General features: G+C 48.6%; 1 protein-coding gene across 3 annotated transcripts in view; it reads left to right on the plus strand.

The window, feature by feature from the left end:
* The first annotated feature begins 709 nt into the window (after positions 1-709).
* The window catches only part of pak1 (p21 protein (Cdc42/Rac)-activated kinase 1), a 226,859-nt gene continuing 210,608 nt past the window's right edge, over positions 710-16,960 (plus strand). For all 3 annotated transcript variants that reach the window (XM_070892548.1, XM_070892547.1, XM_070892546.1), the window contains exon 1: positions 710-911. The gene's annotated coding sequence lies outside the window, so the exon portion shown is untranslated. The remainder of the gene's footprint in view (positions 912-16,960) is intronic.

Genomic DNA, 16,960 nt, shown 5'->3' on the forward strand with positions numbered 1-16,960 from the left:
CGACAGTGCAGTGCTCCCTCAGTACTGCCCCTCCGACAGTGCAGTGCTCCCTCAGTACTGCCCCTCCGACAGTGCAGTGCTCCCTCAGTACTGCCCCTCCGACAGTGCGGCACTCCCTCAGTACTGCCCCTCCGACAGTGCAGTGCTCCCTCAGTACTGCCCCTCTGACAGTACAGCCATCCCTCAGTACTGCCCCTCCGACAGTGCGGCACTCCCTCAGTACTGCCCCTCCGACAGTGCAGTGCTCCCTCAGTACTGCCCCTCTGACAGTACAGCCCTCCCTCAGTACTGCCCCTTTGACAGTACAGCCCTCCCTCAGCGCTGAAGCGTTTGCCTCGAAGTTGCAGGTTGGAGAAGGATGAAGCCCATCCAGATTCCTCAAACCTCACCCCTCCCATATCTTTAAAGAGGTGCTGGAGAAAGAAAATCACGTGAGCGTGGGGGGGGCGGGGTGTGGTGGTGGGAAATATTTTTTTTAAATTGTGCCATGTCCCTTTAAATAACTGCAATGATGTAATGGGCCAAACGCAATGACATCATCGAAAGCAGGAACGTCGAGACGTCAACCGAACTTGAGCTGCGCGCGGCGGACCGCGCGGCGCTGATTGACAGGCGGCGACGCGCCAATGGAAAGCGGCAGGGCGGGAGGCAGTGTCCAATGGGAGGGCGGCGTGCGTGCGGGCGGGGCGGGGTCTGGCAGGTTTGGTTGAGGCGCGGCGGCGGCCTGACTGATTAACAGGAGGAGCGCGGAGCGGCCAGGCCTGAGCTAACCTGACCGGGGAGAAAGGCGACGGCAGCAGCAGCGCTGTGGGAAGCGGGAGATACAATCCGCGGACACCGACAATATATCCCTTCCCCCCTTCCTTCCGAAGCAAACAGACCTGATCAGCGGACACCGGATTAAGTGTGAGGTGAGCGTGAGGAGCGTTCGTTCTGAAAACTGCGCTCGGAAAGGCGGCCGCTCGCGCGCGGCTCTTGGCAACCGTCTCCCTGGCAACAGCGAGCGCGCCCGTTGGCCACGGCCCCACCCCCCTCTCCGCTCCCCTTCCACAGCACCGCGCGCGCGCCTCCTGGCAACTGTCACCCTGGCAACCACGAGCGCGTCGACCGGCCCCGCTCCCCCTTCCACACACTCGCGCGCGCCTCCTGGCAACCGTCACCATGGCAACTTCTGGCCAGCCGACTCTGGTACGCCCGCACCCCGCCGGCGCGCCCAATATCGAGCGTTGTGTACGCCCCGACACCACCTCCCCGCCCCCCCCAATATAGAGCACCGTGTACGCCCCGACACCCCCCCAATATAGAGCACTGTGTACGCCCCGACCCCCCCCCCCAATATAGAGCACTGTGTACGCCCCGACACCCCCCCAATATAGAGCACTGTGTACGCCCCGACCCCCCCCCCCCAATATAGAGCACTGTGTATGCCCTGACCCCCCCCCCAATATAGAGCACTGTGTACACCCCGACACCCCCCCCCCCCAATATAGAGCACTGTAAAGGCCCCGATGCCCCTCCAAGAAAGCACTGTGTATGTCCCGGCACCCCCCCCCCCCCCAATATAGAGCACTGTGTACACCCCGAAACCCCCCCCCCCCAATATAGAGTACTGTGTACGCCCCGACACCCCTCCAATATAGAGCACTGTGTACGCCCCGACACCCCTCCAATATAGAGCACTGTGTACGCCCCGACACCCCTCCAATATAGAGCACTGTGTACGCCCCGACACCCCTCCAATATAGAGCACTGTGTACGCCCCGACACCCCCCCCCCCCAATATAGAACACTGTGTACACCCCGATAGCTCCGCCCCCCCCCCCCCAATATCGAGCACTGTATACACCCCGATGCCCCTCCAAGAAAGCACTGTGTATGTCCCGGCACCCCCCCCCAATATAGAGCACTGCACGCCCCGACGCACCCCCCCCCCCCCAATATAGAGCACTGTGTACACCCCGACACCCCCCCCCCCAATATAGAGCACTGTGTACACCCCGACACCCCCCCCCAATATAGAGCACTGTGTACGCCCCCCCCCCCCAATATAGAGCACTGTGTATGCCCCGACCCCCCCCCCCCAATATAGAGCACTGTGTACACCCCGACACCCCCCCAATATAGAACACTGTACACCTCGACAGCCCCCCCCCCAATATAGAGCGCTGTGTACACCCTGACGCCCCCCCCAATATAGAACACTGTACACCCTGACAGCACCCCCCCCCCCAATATAGAGCACTGTGTACACCCCGACACACCCCCCCCCCAATATAGAGCGCTGTGTACACCCTGACGCCCCCCCAATATAGAACACTGTACACCCTGACAGCACCCCCCCCCCCAATATAGAGCACTGTGTACACCCCAACACCCCCCCCCCCCCAATATAGATCACTGTACACCCCGACAGCCCCCCCCACCCCCACCCACCCCAATATAGAGCACTGTATACACCCCGATGCCCCTCCAAGAAAGCACTGTGTATGTCCCGGCACCCCCCCCCCCCCCCCCCCCCCCCAATATAGAGCACTGTGTACACCCCGACACCCCCCCCCCCCAAAATATAGAGCACTGTGTACACCCCGACGCGCCCCCCCCCCCCCCCAAATATAGAGCACTGTGTACACCCCTTTTTCCCCCCCAATAAAGAGCACTATGCACACCCGGACCCCCCCCCCTAAATAAGGGACGACCGGAGTCCCTCCATGCCTCAATATAGATTGCTTTGTACACCCAGACCTCTTTCCCCCCACCCCATTATAGAGTTATGGATACACCTGGCCCACGCCCCCCCCCCCCCTAACCAGCCCAGCCCAATAAAGCAATATAGCCTGCACTCTGAATCTAGAACCCTGTATATGTGGTAACCGTGTGCTCTGGGACATTACTGAAAATGTAATGTTTTGTCTCTGGTACCTTCTGTCACTGGGGATAGAGGTGGGGATTTGTTGATGGTTTTTATAGAAAGTTTACTTATGTTAACCTATTGGTTTTGCATTATCAAATAATTTCTGTTCCGTTCGGCTTGTTTTTAATCTGCCATTCAGCCACCCCTATGAGACAAGTTATGTAAGCTGTATCTAGGTATAATAGCTTGCAGGAAGAGCAAAAGTCAGTGTGTCATACAATCGTATAGCACAGAAGGAGCCCATCGTGTCTGTGCCAGCTCTCCAGAAGATTTATACAATTAGTCCCACTCCTCCAGCTCTTTTGCCATAGCCCTGCAAATATTTCCTTTTGAAAGTTGAATCTGCTTTCACCACATTTTCAGGCAGCGTGTTATAGATTATCATGGCTCGCTGTGTTTGGAAAGAAACATTTTCCTGGTCTCTCCCTGGCTTTTTTGCCAATTATTTTAATTCTGTCTCCTGCCAGTAGAAACGGTTTCTCCCTCTCTGCTCTATCAAAACCCCTCAGAATTTTGAACACCTCTATTAAATATCCCCTTAGCCTTCTGTGCTTTAAGGAGAATAACTCCGTTTCTCCAGTGTCTCTATATAACCAAATTCCTTCTCCTTGGTATCATTGGAGTAAATCTCCTCTCCACTCTCTCCAAAGCCTGACATCCTTCCTAAAGCGTTGTGTAATTGGACACACTACTCGAGCTAATCAGTCTACCCAGTGATTTTATAAAGATCTAGCATAACTTCCTCTATTTATAAAGCCAAAGATCCCACAAGCTTTTTTAATAGCGTATCACTTGACCTGCCACCATTGAATATTTGTGTGTGTAAACCCCCACCAGATCGCTCTTCCTGCACCCCATTAACATTGTACCATTTAGTTTATATAGCAGCATAACTAAGACCGCTTATTTCCACCTCCGTAACATAGAAACAGAAATTTACAGCGCAGAAGGAGGCCGTTTCAGCACATCGTGTCCACGCCGGCCGACAAAGAGCCGCACGGCCCTCGGTCAGCAGCCCTAAAGGTTACATATAAACCTATGAACAATGACGGAAAGGCAAAGAGCACCCAGCCCAACCAGTCCGCCTCTCAAAACTGCGATACCCGTTATACTGAAAAATTCTACACTCCACCCCAACCGGAGCCATGTGATCTCCTGGAAGAGGCAAAAACCAGATTAAAAATCCAGGCTAATTTAGGGAGCAAAAACCTGGGAAAATTTTCCTCCGACCCATCTAGGCAATCGAAACTAGTCCAAGAGATGACGCTGGCTATAATCTATTCTCTGCAGTACTTAGCATTATATCTGCGCCGTCCAACAAAAGGTCATCCAGTCTAATCCCAATTACCAGCTCTAGGTCCGTAACCCTGCAAATTACTGCACTTTAAGTGCCCATCCAACCATCTCTTAAAAGTGGTGGGGGTTTCTGCATCTGCCACTCTTCCAGGCAACGATTCTAGATCCCCACAATCCTCTGCGTAAAGAAGACCCCCCCACCCTCTCAAATCCTCTCTAAACATGTGTAAACGTAGCCAAATTTGCTGACGATACAAAGATGGGAGGAAAAGCAATGTGTGAGGAGGACACAAAGTCTGCAAAAGGACACAGACAGGCTAAGTGAGTGGGCAAAAATTTGGCTGATCGAGTATAATGTTGGAAAGTGTGAGGTCATGCACTTTGGCAGAAAAAATAATAGAGCAAGTTATTATTTAAATGGAGAGTTTGAAAGTGCTGCAGTACAGCGGGACCTGGGGGTACTTGTGCAAGAAACACAAGGTTAGTATGCAGGTACAGCAAGTGATCAGGAAGGCAAATGGAGTTTTTGCCTTTATCGCAAAGGGGATGGAGTACAAAAACAGGGAAGTCTTGCTACAGCGATATAAGCTATTGGTGAGGCCACAACTGAAATACTGCGTGCAGTTTTGGTTTCCATATTTACAAAAGGATATACTTGCTTTTGGAGGCAGTTCAGAGAAGGTTCACTAGGTTGATTCTGGCGATGAGGGGATTGACTTTGAGGAAAGGTTGAGTAGGTTGGGCCTCTACTCATTGGGATTCAGAAGAATGAGAGGTGATCTTATCGAAATGTATAAGATTATGAGGGGGCTTGACAAGGTGGATGCAGAGAGGATGTTTCCACTGATAAGGGAGACTAGTACTTGAGGGCAAAATCTTAGAATAAGGGGCCGCCCATTTAAAACTGAGGTGAGGAGAAATTTATTCTGAGGGGTGTGGATCTGTGGAATTCATTGCCGGAGAGAGCTGTGGAAGCTGCGACATTGAATACATTTAAGACAGAAATAGACAGTTTCTTAAACGATAAGGGGTTATGGGGAGCGGGCAGGGAGGTGGACCTGAGTCCATGATCGGATCAGCCATGATCGTATTGAATGGCGGAGCAGGCTCGAGGGGCCGTATGGCCTACTCATGCTCCTATTTCTTATGTTCTTATGTCAAAACTTTCACCAGCTACCTTAAAACTATGCCCCCTCATTATCGACCCCTCCACCAATGGAAATAGGCCCTTACTATCCACTATGTCCAGGCCCTTCAATATTTTGTACACCTCAATGAGGTCTCCTCTCAACCTCCTCTGTTCCAATGAGAACAAACCCAGCCTATCCAATCTGTTCTCATAACTACGATTCTCTATTCCAGGCAGCATCCTTGTAAATCTCCTCTGCACCCTCTCTAGTGCAATACGGCGACCAGAACTGCACGCAGTACTCCAGCTGTGGCCTAAACAAAGTATTATTCAATTTAAGCATAACCTCCCTGCTCTTATATTCAATGCCTCGGCCAATAAAGGCAAACATTCCGTATGCCTTTTTAACCACCTTATCCACCTGGCCTGCTACTTTCAGGGATCTGTGGACAAGCACTCCAAGGTCCCTTTGTTCATCCACACTTTTTAGTGGCCTACCGCCTAATGTGTATAGCCTTTTCTTATTTGCCCTCCCAAAGTGCATCACCTCACACTTCGCTGAATTAAATTCCATTTGCCACTGCTCTGCCCACCTGACCAGTAAATCGATATCCTCCTGCAGTCCATGACTTTCCTCTTCATTATTAACCACACAGCCAATTTTAGGGTCATCTGCAAACTTCTTAATCATTCTCCCTATATTCAAATCTAAATCGTTGAGATGTACCACAAAAAGCAAGGGACCCAGTACTGAGCCCTGTAGAATCCCACTGGAAACATCCTTCCAGTCACCAAAACATCCATCAATCCTTTGCTTCCTATCTCCAAGTCAATTTTGGATCCAACTTGCCACTTTGCCCTGTATCCTATGGGCTTTAACCTTCATGACCAGTCTACCATGTGGGACCTTATCAAAAGCCTTGCTAAAGTCCATATATACTACATCGTACACACTACCCTCATCGACCCTCTTGGTTACCTCCTCAAAAAATTCAATCAGGTTAGTCAAACACGATCTTCCCTTAACAAATCCGTGCTGACTGTCCCTAATTAATCCTTGCCTTTCCAAATGCAGATTTATCCTGTCTTTCAGGAATTTTCCCAATAATTTTCCCGCCACTGAGGTTAGGCTGACAGGCCTGTAATTACTCAGCCTATCCCTTTCTCCCTTCTTAAACAAGGATACAACATTAGCAGTCCTCCAATCCTCTGGCACCATGCCCAGATCCAAAGAGGACTGGAAAATGGGTCAAGGCCTCTGCTATTTCCTCTTACTTCGCTCAACAGGCTGGGATGCATTTCATCTGGGCCTGGGAACTTATTAACTTTCAAAGCTGCTAAACTCCTTAATACTTCTCCTGTCACTATATTTATTTCATCCAGAATGTCACACTCTTCCTCGATAGCAGTATCTGCATTGTCTCTTTCCTTTGTGAAAACAGATGCAAAGTATTCGTTAAGAACTCTACCAACATCTTCCGCCTTCACACAAAGATTACCCTCATGGTCTGCAATAGGTCCTACCATTTCTTTAGTTACCCTCTTAGTCTTAATATATTTATAGAACATCTTAGGGTTTTCCTTAATTTTACTGGCCAAGAATTTCTTGTGTTCCCTCTTAGCATTCCTAATATCCTTTTTAATTTTGTCTCTTAACTTTCTATATTCCTCTAAAGATTCTATACTATTTAGCATTTGATATGTGACATAAGCATCCCTTTGTTCCTTAATCCTCTCCTGTAAGTCCGTAGACATCTAAGGGGCTCTAGAATTATTATTCCCAGCCTTTTGCTTTAAGGACACATGTTTGGCCTGAGCCTTCCGGATCTCCTCCTTAAATGCCTCCCACTGTTCCGACACTGATTTGCTCACAAGTAGCTGTTTCCAGTCCACTATGACCAAATCACTCCTTAACTTTACAAAATTAGCTTTTCCCCAATTCGGAACTATTATTCCAGGCCTATTCTTGTCCTTATCCATAACCAACTTGAATCTGACTGAATTATGGTCACTGGCGCCCTCGTGCTTCCCCACTAATACTCTTCAACCTGCCCAGCTTCATTCCCCAAAACTAAATCCAAGACCGCCACCTCTCGTGTTGGGCATGCTACATACTAATTAAAAAAGTTCTCTTGAATGCATTTCAAGAATTCCGTACCCTCTATACCCTTCACATTAAATTTATCCCAATCAATATTTCGACAGTTAAAATCCCCTAATATTGCTACTGAGCTTCACAGCAATTTGCCTACATATTTACTCCTCTATTTCCCTCCCACTGTTTGGGGGTCTATAATACACGTCCAGCAGTGTGATTGCCTCTTTTTTAAAATGTTTCAATTTGACCCATATGGCCTCATTTGATGACCCCTCTAATATATCATCCCTCCTCACCGCTCTAGTATTTTCTTTCATCAGTACAGCAAACCCCCCCCCCCCCCGCCTTTAACCCCCTCTCTATCTTGTCTAAAAATCCTATAACCAGGAATATTGATCTGCCAAACCTGCCCCTCTTTCAGCCATGTTTCTGAAATGGCTATAATGTCATACTCCCAAGTGTCTACCTGTGCTCTTGGCTCATCCACCTTATTCGCTATACTCCTTGCATTAAAGTATATACCATTCAGCACAGGAAGACCTCCTTGCTTACTACATACTAAGCCCTGTTTCCTCTGTCTTACAGATTTGCTTTCTAGATTCTTGCTATCCAATTTCAGCTTTACTTCCTTCCCATTTGAATTAGTTCTCAGGTTCCCATCCCCCTGCCAAGCTAGTTTAAACTCTCCCCAACAGCACTAGCAAAATTCCCTGTGAGGATATTGGTCCCGCCACTGTTGTGGTGCAACCCGTTCGGTTTGTACAGGTCCCCATCTCCCCAGAAGCGGTCCCAATGCCTCAAGAATTTAAAGCCCTCCCTCCTACACCAACTTTCCAGCCACGTGTTCATCCTCTCTATCCTTCTATTCATATACTCATTAGCATGTGGCACCGGTAGTAACCCGGAGATTACTACCTTTTGAGATCCTACCGTTTAAATTTCCTTCCTAGCTTCCTGAATTCTGCCTTTAGGACCTCATCCCTTATTTTACTTATGTTGTTGGTCCTGATATGGACCACGACCTCTAGCTGTTTACCCTCCCCCTCCCACAAGATGCCCTGCGTCCGCTCTGTGATATCCTTGATCCTGGCATCAGGGAGGCGCGAAACCATTCAGGAGTCACGTCTATGGCTGCAGAAATGCCTTTCTGTTCCCCTAACTATAGAATCCCCTATCGCTAGGGCTCTTTTGTTCTTCGTCCCTGCCCCCTGTGCAGCTGAGCCACCCGTGGTGCCTTGGAATTGGCTCTGGCTGCACTCCCCAGAGGCACCATCGTCCTTACTGATACTCAGAAGTGAATATCGGTTTGAAAGCTCACGGGGGGACTCCTGCGCTACCTGCCTAGCACACTTACTACGTCTGGTGGTCACCTACTTACCCTCTACCTGCCCGCCTTTAAGGCAGGGTGACTAATCCTGAAAGGTGCTATCCACGTAGTTCTCAGCCTCACGGATGCACCATATTGACTCCACCCACTGCTCCAGCTCCGAAACGCGGAGCTCGAGCAGTTGAAGTTGGAGACACCTCCTGCACACAGGGTTGTCTAGGCTGCATGAAGCGTCCAGGACTTCCCACATGCTGCAGGATGTGCACTCCACGGGTCTGAGCTGCACTGCCATCCCTCCAGTTAGCCTTATCTAGTTTAAAATCTAATTCAAAAGAAATAGCGAAAAGAGAGCTACGTACCAACTCACCTCACCGATCTCTGTGGCCTCCAGAACTCACCGATCTCTGTGGCCTCCTGAACTCCCGAACTCCCGGTCTCCGAACTCCTGACTTGCCGACCTCACAGGGCCTATCGACTCACCGACCTCCCGACTCAACGAATCGGCCAGCAGGGCCTCTGACTCTCCTGCTCTGGATCCTGACCTCCCACTCTCCTGCTCTGGATCCCATCCGACTCTCCCGTCTTCACCCTTGCCTCAGCTCATCCGCTGCTGAAGTCCTCATCCATGCCTTTGTTACCTCTAGACTTGACTATTCTAACTCACTCCTGGCTGGCCTCCCACATTCTACTCTACATAAACTAGAGGTGATCCAAAACTCAGCAGCCCGTGTCCTAACTCGCACCAAGCCCCGCTTACCCATCATCCTCAACGCCTCTATTTCAAAATTCTCATCCTTATTTTCAAATCCCTCCATGGCCTCGCCCCTCCCTATCTCTGTAATCTCCGGCCCCACAACCACCGAGATATCTGCGCTTCTCTAATTCTGCCCTTTTGAGCATCCCTGATTATAATCACTCAACCATTGGTGGCCGTGCCTTCTGTTGCCTGGGCCCCAAGCTCTGGCACTCCCTGCCTAAACCTCTCTGCCTCTCTACTTCTCTTTCTTTCACGACGCTCCTTAAAACCTACCTCTTTGACCAAGCTTTTGGTCACCTGCGCTAATTTCTACTTATGCGGCTCGGTGTCAAATTTTTATCGCATAATACTCCTGTGAAGCGCCTTGGGTTGTTTCAAAATGTTAAAGGCGCTATATAAATACAAGTTTGTTATATTGCCACCAGTGTTCCCATTAAGATGCGTGGCTGCATAGTGATCTGCAGGTTCCGCGCAGGCTGCTCAACTGCGTTACAATGACAAAAAACACACATGCGTGGTAATTTGAATGGGCTATGGAGCCCCTTAAAGGGGCAGGGCACTCGAAGAAAAAAAAATTAGCCACGAATTTTTCGTTCCAAAATGCATCAATTCACACTTCTGTTAAATTTCATCTCTACGTTGGGTTATATTCATTTTCTTGGTTTAATAATCTTAGATTAATATTTGTGTTCATACTTATTTGCGAGCTCATTAATGACCTTGATCCCACTCTGAGGTTTGTTGCAGAGTGATGGTGGTGGTTTTATTGACTGGCTGAGCCCCTGTTTCGGCAGATGGAGAGTAAAATTCCACGGGATGTGATTGCAACGCAATGGGTTTTGATAATACACTGAGATTTCAGATACATTCCTGAGCTCTACAGTACCTGGTCTGTTTGTTTATCAATCTGTTGCTCATCATCATCATAAGCAGTCCCTCGAAATCCACACTATAAAAGTGAGTTCCCAGGTGACCGAACAGTCCAATACGGGAATTACAGTCTCTGTCACAGTGGTTGAAGGAAAGGGTGGATGGGACTGGTTTGCCGCATGCTCCTTCCGCTGCCTGCGCTTGCTTTCTGCATGCTCTCGGCGACGAGACTCGAGGTGCTCAGCGCCCTCCCGGATGCACTTCCTCCACTTCGGGCGGTCTTTGGCCAGGGACTCCCAGGTGTCGGTGGGGATGTTGTACTTTATCAAGGAGGCTTTGAGGGCGTCCTTGAAATGTTTCCTCTGCCCACCTGGGGCTCGCTTGCCGTGTCGGAGTTCCGAGTAGAGTGCTTGCTTTGGGAGTCTTGTGTTGGGCATGCCCGACACATGTGGCCCGGCCAATGCAGCTGGTCGAGTGTGGTCAGTGCTTCGATGCTGGAGATGTTGGCCTGATCGAGAACAGTGATGTTGGTGCCTCTGTCCTCCCAGGGGATTTGCATGATCTTGCGGAGACATCGTTGGTGGTATTTCTCCAGCGATTTGGGGTGTCCACTGTATAGTCCACGTCTCTGAGCCATATAGGAGGGTGCGTATCACTACAGACCAGTAGACCATAATCTGTTGCTACATGTGTAGTGGAGTGCGTCTTCAACAAGAACTTGCATTTATATAACACCTTTTTAATGTAGTGAAAAGTCCCACAGGTGTGCTGTAAAACAAAATTTGACACCGAGCCACATTAGGAGATATTAGTGCAGATGAAGAGGTCGGTTTTAAGGAGTGTCTTAAAGGAGGAAAGAGAGGCGGAGAGATTTAGGAAGGGAATTCCAGAGCTGAAGGCACAGCCACCAGTGGTTGAGTAATTAAAATCAGGGATGTTAAAGGGGCCAGAATTGGAGGAGTGCAGACATCTCAGAGCCTTATGTGGCTCGGTGTCAAATTTTAAAAATCTCATAATACTCCTGTGAAGCGCCTCGAGAATTTTCACTACATTATATAAATACAAGTTGTTGTGGGGCTGGAGGAGATTACAGAGATGGGGAGGGGCGAGGCCCTGGAGGGATTTGTAAACCAGGAGGAGAATTTTAAAATCGAGGCGTTGATTAACCAGGAGGAGCCAATGTAGGTCAGCGAGCACAGGGGTGATTACAGTCTATCTGGACCGTTTGCAGGACAAAGCCTTGCTTGAAACGTCTCATTGCCCAGACTGCTCATGTTTCTTTACAGTTCGCCTCCTTTTCTTGGTGAACAAAACTACTAAATAATATCTCCATTGTCACTTGTTTTACACTTGTCTTCATTCTTTTGCTGAGGGCATTGTTATGGCAATGTGCAAGACCAGATTTCAGAGGTGCTTAACTATCTGCCAATTTGCATTATTGACGGGATGGGGGAGGGAGGGGTGGTGAAGAACGATCTTCCCTATTGCGGCAGATAATGGAGCTGCTTCTTTCTCTGCATGCACTCCTGCCAAATCTCATTCATTTGAGTAAGATTTACTCGGGCACTTTTTAATTAATTTCCTTCTGTGTATATGTGTATACCATACAGCACAGAAGGAGGCCTTTCAGCCCGTTGAGCCCCTGCCGGCTCTTTGAAAAAGCTATCCAATTAGTCGCTTCTTGGGCAGTCCCCCAGAGTCGAGGATGACTTGCTTCCATACTAATGAGTTCTAAGGTGACTGATGAGACCAATGCGAGATCTACAGTCTCTCACAGGTGGGGCAGACGGTGGTTGGAGGGTGCTTGATTTGCTGTACACTCTTGTTTCTACTGTCAGTACTGGATCCCTTGCTTTTTGTGGTATGCATCAATGATCATTCCGAGGGAGGGAGGAGGAGGAGGAGGAGGAGGAAGAGATGACAACGACTGCAGGAAGATATCAATCTACTGGTCAGATGGGTAGAACAGTGGCAAATGGAATTTAATTTGGAGACGAGTGAGGTAATGTACTTGGGGAGGGCTAAAAGGAAAGAGTATACACGTTAAATGGTAGGCCACTTAGAAGTTTAGATGAACAAAGGCACCTTGGAGTGCTTGTCCATAGATCCCTGAAAGTAGCAGGCCAGTTGAATAAGGTGGTTAAGAAAGCATAAGGAATGCTTGCCTTTATTGGCCGAGGCATAGAATATAAGAGCACGTAGGTATACTTAAATTGTATCACACTGCAATATGTGTGCGCACTAGGCCTGTACAGCAGAGCAGGTCTCCAGTTGTCTTGGTTAATCCTTGCCACTGGATCATGACCTAGCTCTGTCAAGCCTGTGTGGTGGCTGGTGTGCAACGGCCACCACACGTTTTTAAAAAAAAAAATCCACACACAGGCATCTTCCACCCTTCAGAATGTAGTTTGGGTTCTTCATTCGAAATACCTGTGAACTCATCCTTTTTTATGGCGTGGAAGCAAGTCATCCTCATTTCGAGGGACCACCTATGATGATACTGTGTTTAGGCCACAGCTGGAGTACTGCGTGTAGTTCTGGTCGCCTTATTTTGGAAGGATGTGATTACACTAGAGGGTGCAGAGGAGATTTACTCGGATGCTTCCTGGAATGGAGAATCTTAGCTATGAGGACAGATTGGATAGGCTGGGTTTGTTCCCATTCGAACACAGAGGAGATTGAGAGGAGACTGCATTGAGGTGTATAACATTTTGAGGGGCCTGGATATAGTGGATAGTAAGGGCCTATTACGAGGGTGCATAGTTTTAAGGTGGTTGGTGGAAGGTTCAGAGGGGTTTTGAGGGGAGGCTTCTTCACGTAGAGGGTTGTGGGGGTCTGGAACTCATTGCCTGGAAGGGTGGTGGATGCAGAAACCCTCACATTTAAAAGGTGCTTGGATGAGCACTTGAAGTGCCGTAACCTGCAGGGTTACAGACCTAGAACTGATAAGTGAGATTAGACTGGATAAGCTCTTGTTGGCTGGTGCAGATACAATGGTAAGTACTGCAGGGAATCGAATAAGGTCAGGTTGACCTCCTGGACTAGTTTCGATCGCATGGATGTGTCGGGGAGGAATTGTCCTAGATTTTTTTTCCCCAATTGGCCTGGGATTTAAATCTTTTTTTGCCTCTCCCATGAGATCACATGGCTCCGATTGGGTGGTGGGGGGGGGCGGTGTGGGGGCGTGTAGAATGTTGGATCAAGGGGTGTCGCAGTTGTGGTGCGGGCTGGTTAGGCCAGATGCTCTTTACCTTTTCGCCATTGTTCATAGGGTTATATGTAACCTTCAGGGCTGCTGACCGAGGGCCGTGTGGCTCTTTGTTGACCGGCGCGGACATGATGGACCGAAATGGCCTCCTGCGTTGTAGATTTCTAAGTTTCTACTTGGCTTCCACATGCTCCCGGCGAAGAGACTCAAAGTTTTCTCTGATGTTTCTCCTCCACTCTGAGCGGTCGTGGGCCAGGGATTCCCAAGAGTTGGTGGGGATGTTACATTTTTTCCAAGGAGGGTGTCCTTGAAGTGTTTTCTCTGCCCTCCTGGGGCTTGCCTGCCGTGACGTAGCTCGGAGTAGAGTGCTTGTTTCGGGAGTCTAGTATCGGGCAAGCGGACAATGTGGTCCGCCCATTAAAGCTGATAGAGTGTGGTCAATGCCTTGACGCTGGGGATGTTGGCCTGCGAGAGAGCGCTGATGTTGGTTTGTCTATCCTGCCAATGAATTTGCAGGATTTTGCAGAGGCAGCGCTGGTAGTATTTCTCCAGTGCTTTGCGGTGCCTACTGTATCTAGTCCATGTCTCTGAAGCATATAGAAGGGCAGGTATCACTACTGCTCTGTAGGCCATGAAAATTAATATTGAATCTGCTTCCACCACATTTTCAGGCAGTGCATTCCAGATCACAACAACTCACTGCGTAAAAACATTTCTCATCATCTCCCCTCTGATCCAATTAAATCTGTCTTCCTCTGGCTACCGACCCTCCTGCCGTTGAAGACGGTTTCTCCCGATCTCCTCTCATCAAAACCCTTCATAATTTTGAGTACCACTATTAAATGTCTGCTCTAAGACGAAGAGTCCCATCTTTTCTACTCTCTCCATGTAACAGAATTTCCCTGTCCCTGGTATCATTCTAGTAAATCTCCTCTGCACCCTCTCCAAGCTCTTGACATGCATGTGCATGTATCTGCACACAAACAAACAGCAGCATTAGTCCCCTCTTATTTCCTCCTGTGCAGTATTCATCCATAATTTCTTGATTAGCAAAATAAATGATTCTCTAGGGATTCTTTTGCAACCCTTTACTTGAGTTCAAGAGGTTGTAAATGTGAATTTTTAAAATGACATACTATTCATCATCCTCATAGGCAGTCCCTCGGAATCAAGGAAGACTTGCTTCCACTCCTAAAGTGAGTTCTTTGGTGGCTGAACAGTCCAACACGAGAGCCACAGACTCTGTCACAGGTGGGACAGATATTCGTCGGGGGAAGGGGGGTCGGTGGGGGTGGGACTGATTTACCACACGCTCCTTCCGCTGCCTGCGCCTGATCTCTTTACGCTCACAGCGTTGAGATTCGAAAAGCTCAACGCCCTCCCGGATGCATTTTCTCCACCTAGGGCGGTCTTCGGGCCAGGGTCTCCCAGGCGTCAGTGGTGATGTCGCACTTCACCAGGGAGGCTTTGAGGGTGTCTTTGTAACGCTTCCGCTGCCCACCTTTGGCTCGTTTGCCAGAATACTACAATAAATAGTGTAACGTGTAAATATTGTGCACAATAATGTAAAACTTTCACAGAAATTACCATTGTAATCACTAATACCGATCTAATATGAACTGTCAATATAGAAAACAAGCTGCAAATATATTTCCCAGTGGAATGATAGAATATAGGTTTAAGCTTACAGTTTAACGCTGCAAACTCCGCAGACGTTGTAAATGTCAAGGAGGTGCCAAGCAGAGATTCATTGCCTCTATAGAGGGAGGTGTGGCGAATGTTTGTTTGTGGCGGAAGTGCAGCGAATGTTTGTGGCGGAGGTATGGTGAATGAGGGTACGGGGCCCAGAAGACCCAGGGGCAGCACAGGCCAGCCCACACTGCGATATGTGCGCGCATTAGGTCCGTGCAGCAGAGCAGGTCTCCAGTCGTCCTGGTTCAACCCTTGCCACTGGATAAAGGCCGAGCTCTGTCAAGCCCGTGTGGTGGCTGATGTGCGACGGTCACCACACGTTAAAAAAATCCACACACCGGCATCTTCCACCCCCTCAATTGCCGTTCAGAACTGGATCATCGGGTCCTTCATTGAAACATCTGTGAACTCTCGTGGAAGCAAGTCTTCCTCGTTCGAGGGACCGTCTATGCTGATGATGAGACAAACGCAGTCAAAAAGAAAATGTATACATTATTTTTGACTGTGTTTGTACTTGGTCCCATTATGTGTTGATGTTTTAAATGAGTTGCTGCAAATTAGAAAAGGTGATTTGTGTCACTTGAATTTTTGATCCTCTTCGAACTTGCGGCAAAGTAATTTGGCAGTCTAAGTATTGCTGTCCCCTTTCTGATTTTTTTCCTCGTGTATTTGCTTTAGATTTAATTAGAATACAATTTTCAATTTGATCACTGTTTGAATGGAAGGGGAGGGGTAAAATAAATGTGTTACTGTTCTGCCATACTTCTGAATGGTTGTCCTGTCTGGACTGTTTCATTGACTGAGTTTATACTAATGTCCCTTTCAGTAGTGGCTTGTGAAGCTTCATTCTTTTTTTCTTCCGAGCAATCAACTCGGCAATATGCTTTAATAATTAGGGACTGAGCACTTGCTTTGTCCAGGGTTTTGTTGACTGGTGCGATTTGCTCTCCCACTTGTCTGAGCTGTTCTGTTTACCCTTTTTGATGAGGTTGGGACCCAAGACTACTGTTTTGGTTTTTGTAGTTAAGGTTCTGCACCTCGGGGCTTACTCAGTGTATTATTAATATGCTACACAGGGTGTGGGAACACATCTGGTAATACATCCTGATAAAGTGCAACATCCCCACTGATACCTGGGATTCCCTGGCCAAAGACTGCCCTAAGTGCAGGAAGTGAATCCGGGAGGGCACTCCTCTTGAATATATCCAATGAACTAGCATCAACAACTCTCTGCGGTAGGGAATTCCACAGATTAACAACTCTGAGTGAAGAAGTTTCTCCTCATCTCAGTCCTAAATGGCTTACCCCAAATCCTTTAACTGTGTTCCATGGACTTCCCCAACATCGGGGACATTCTTCCTGCATCGAACCGGTCCAGTCCCGTCAGATTTTTATATGTTTCTATGAGATCCCCTCTCATCCTTCTAAACTCCAGTGAATACAGGCCCAGTCGATCCAGTCTCTCCTCATATGTCAGTCCTGCCATCCCGGGAATCAGTCTGATGAACCTTTGCTGCACTCCCTCAATAGCAAGAATCTCCTTCCTCAGATTAGGAGACCAAAACTGAACACAATATTCCAGGTGAGGCCTCACTAAGGCCCTGTACAACTGCAGTAAGACCTCCCTGCTCCTATACTCAAATCCCCTAGCAATGAAGGCCAACATACCATT

Source organism: Pristiophorus japonicus, chromosome 10 (assembly GCF_044704955.1).
Source record: "Pristiophorus japonicus isolate sPriJap1 chromosome 10, sPriJap1.hap1, whole genome shotgun sequence".
Lineage (NCBI taxonomy): Eukaryota > Metazoa > Chordata > Chondrichthyes > Pristiophoridae > Pristiophorus > Pristiophorus japonicus.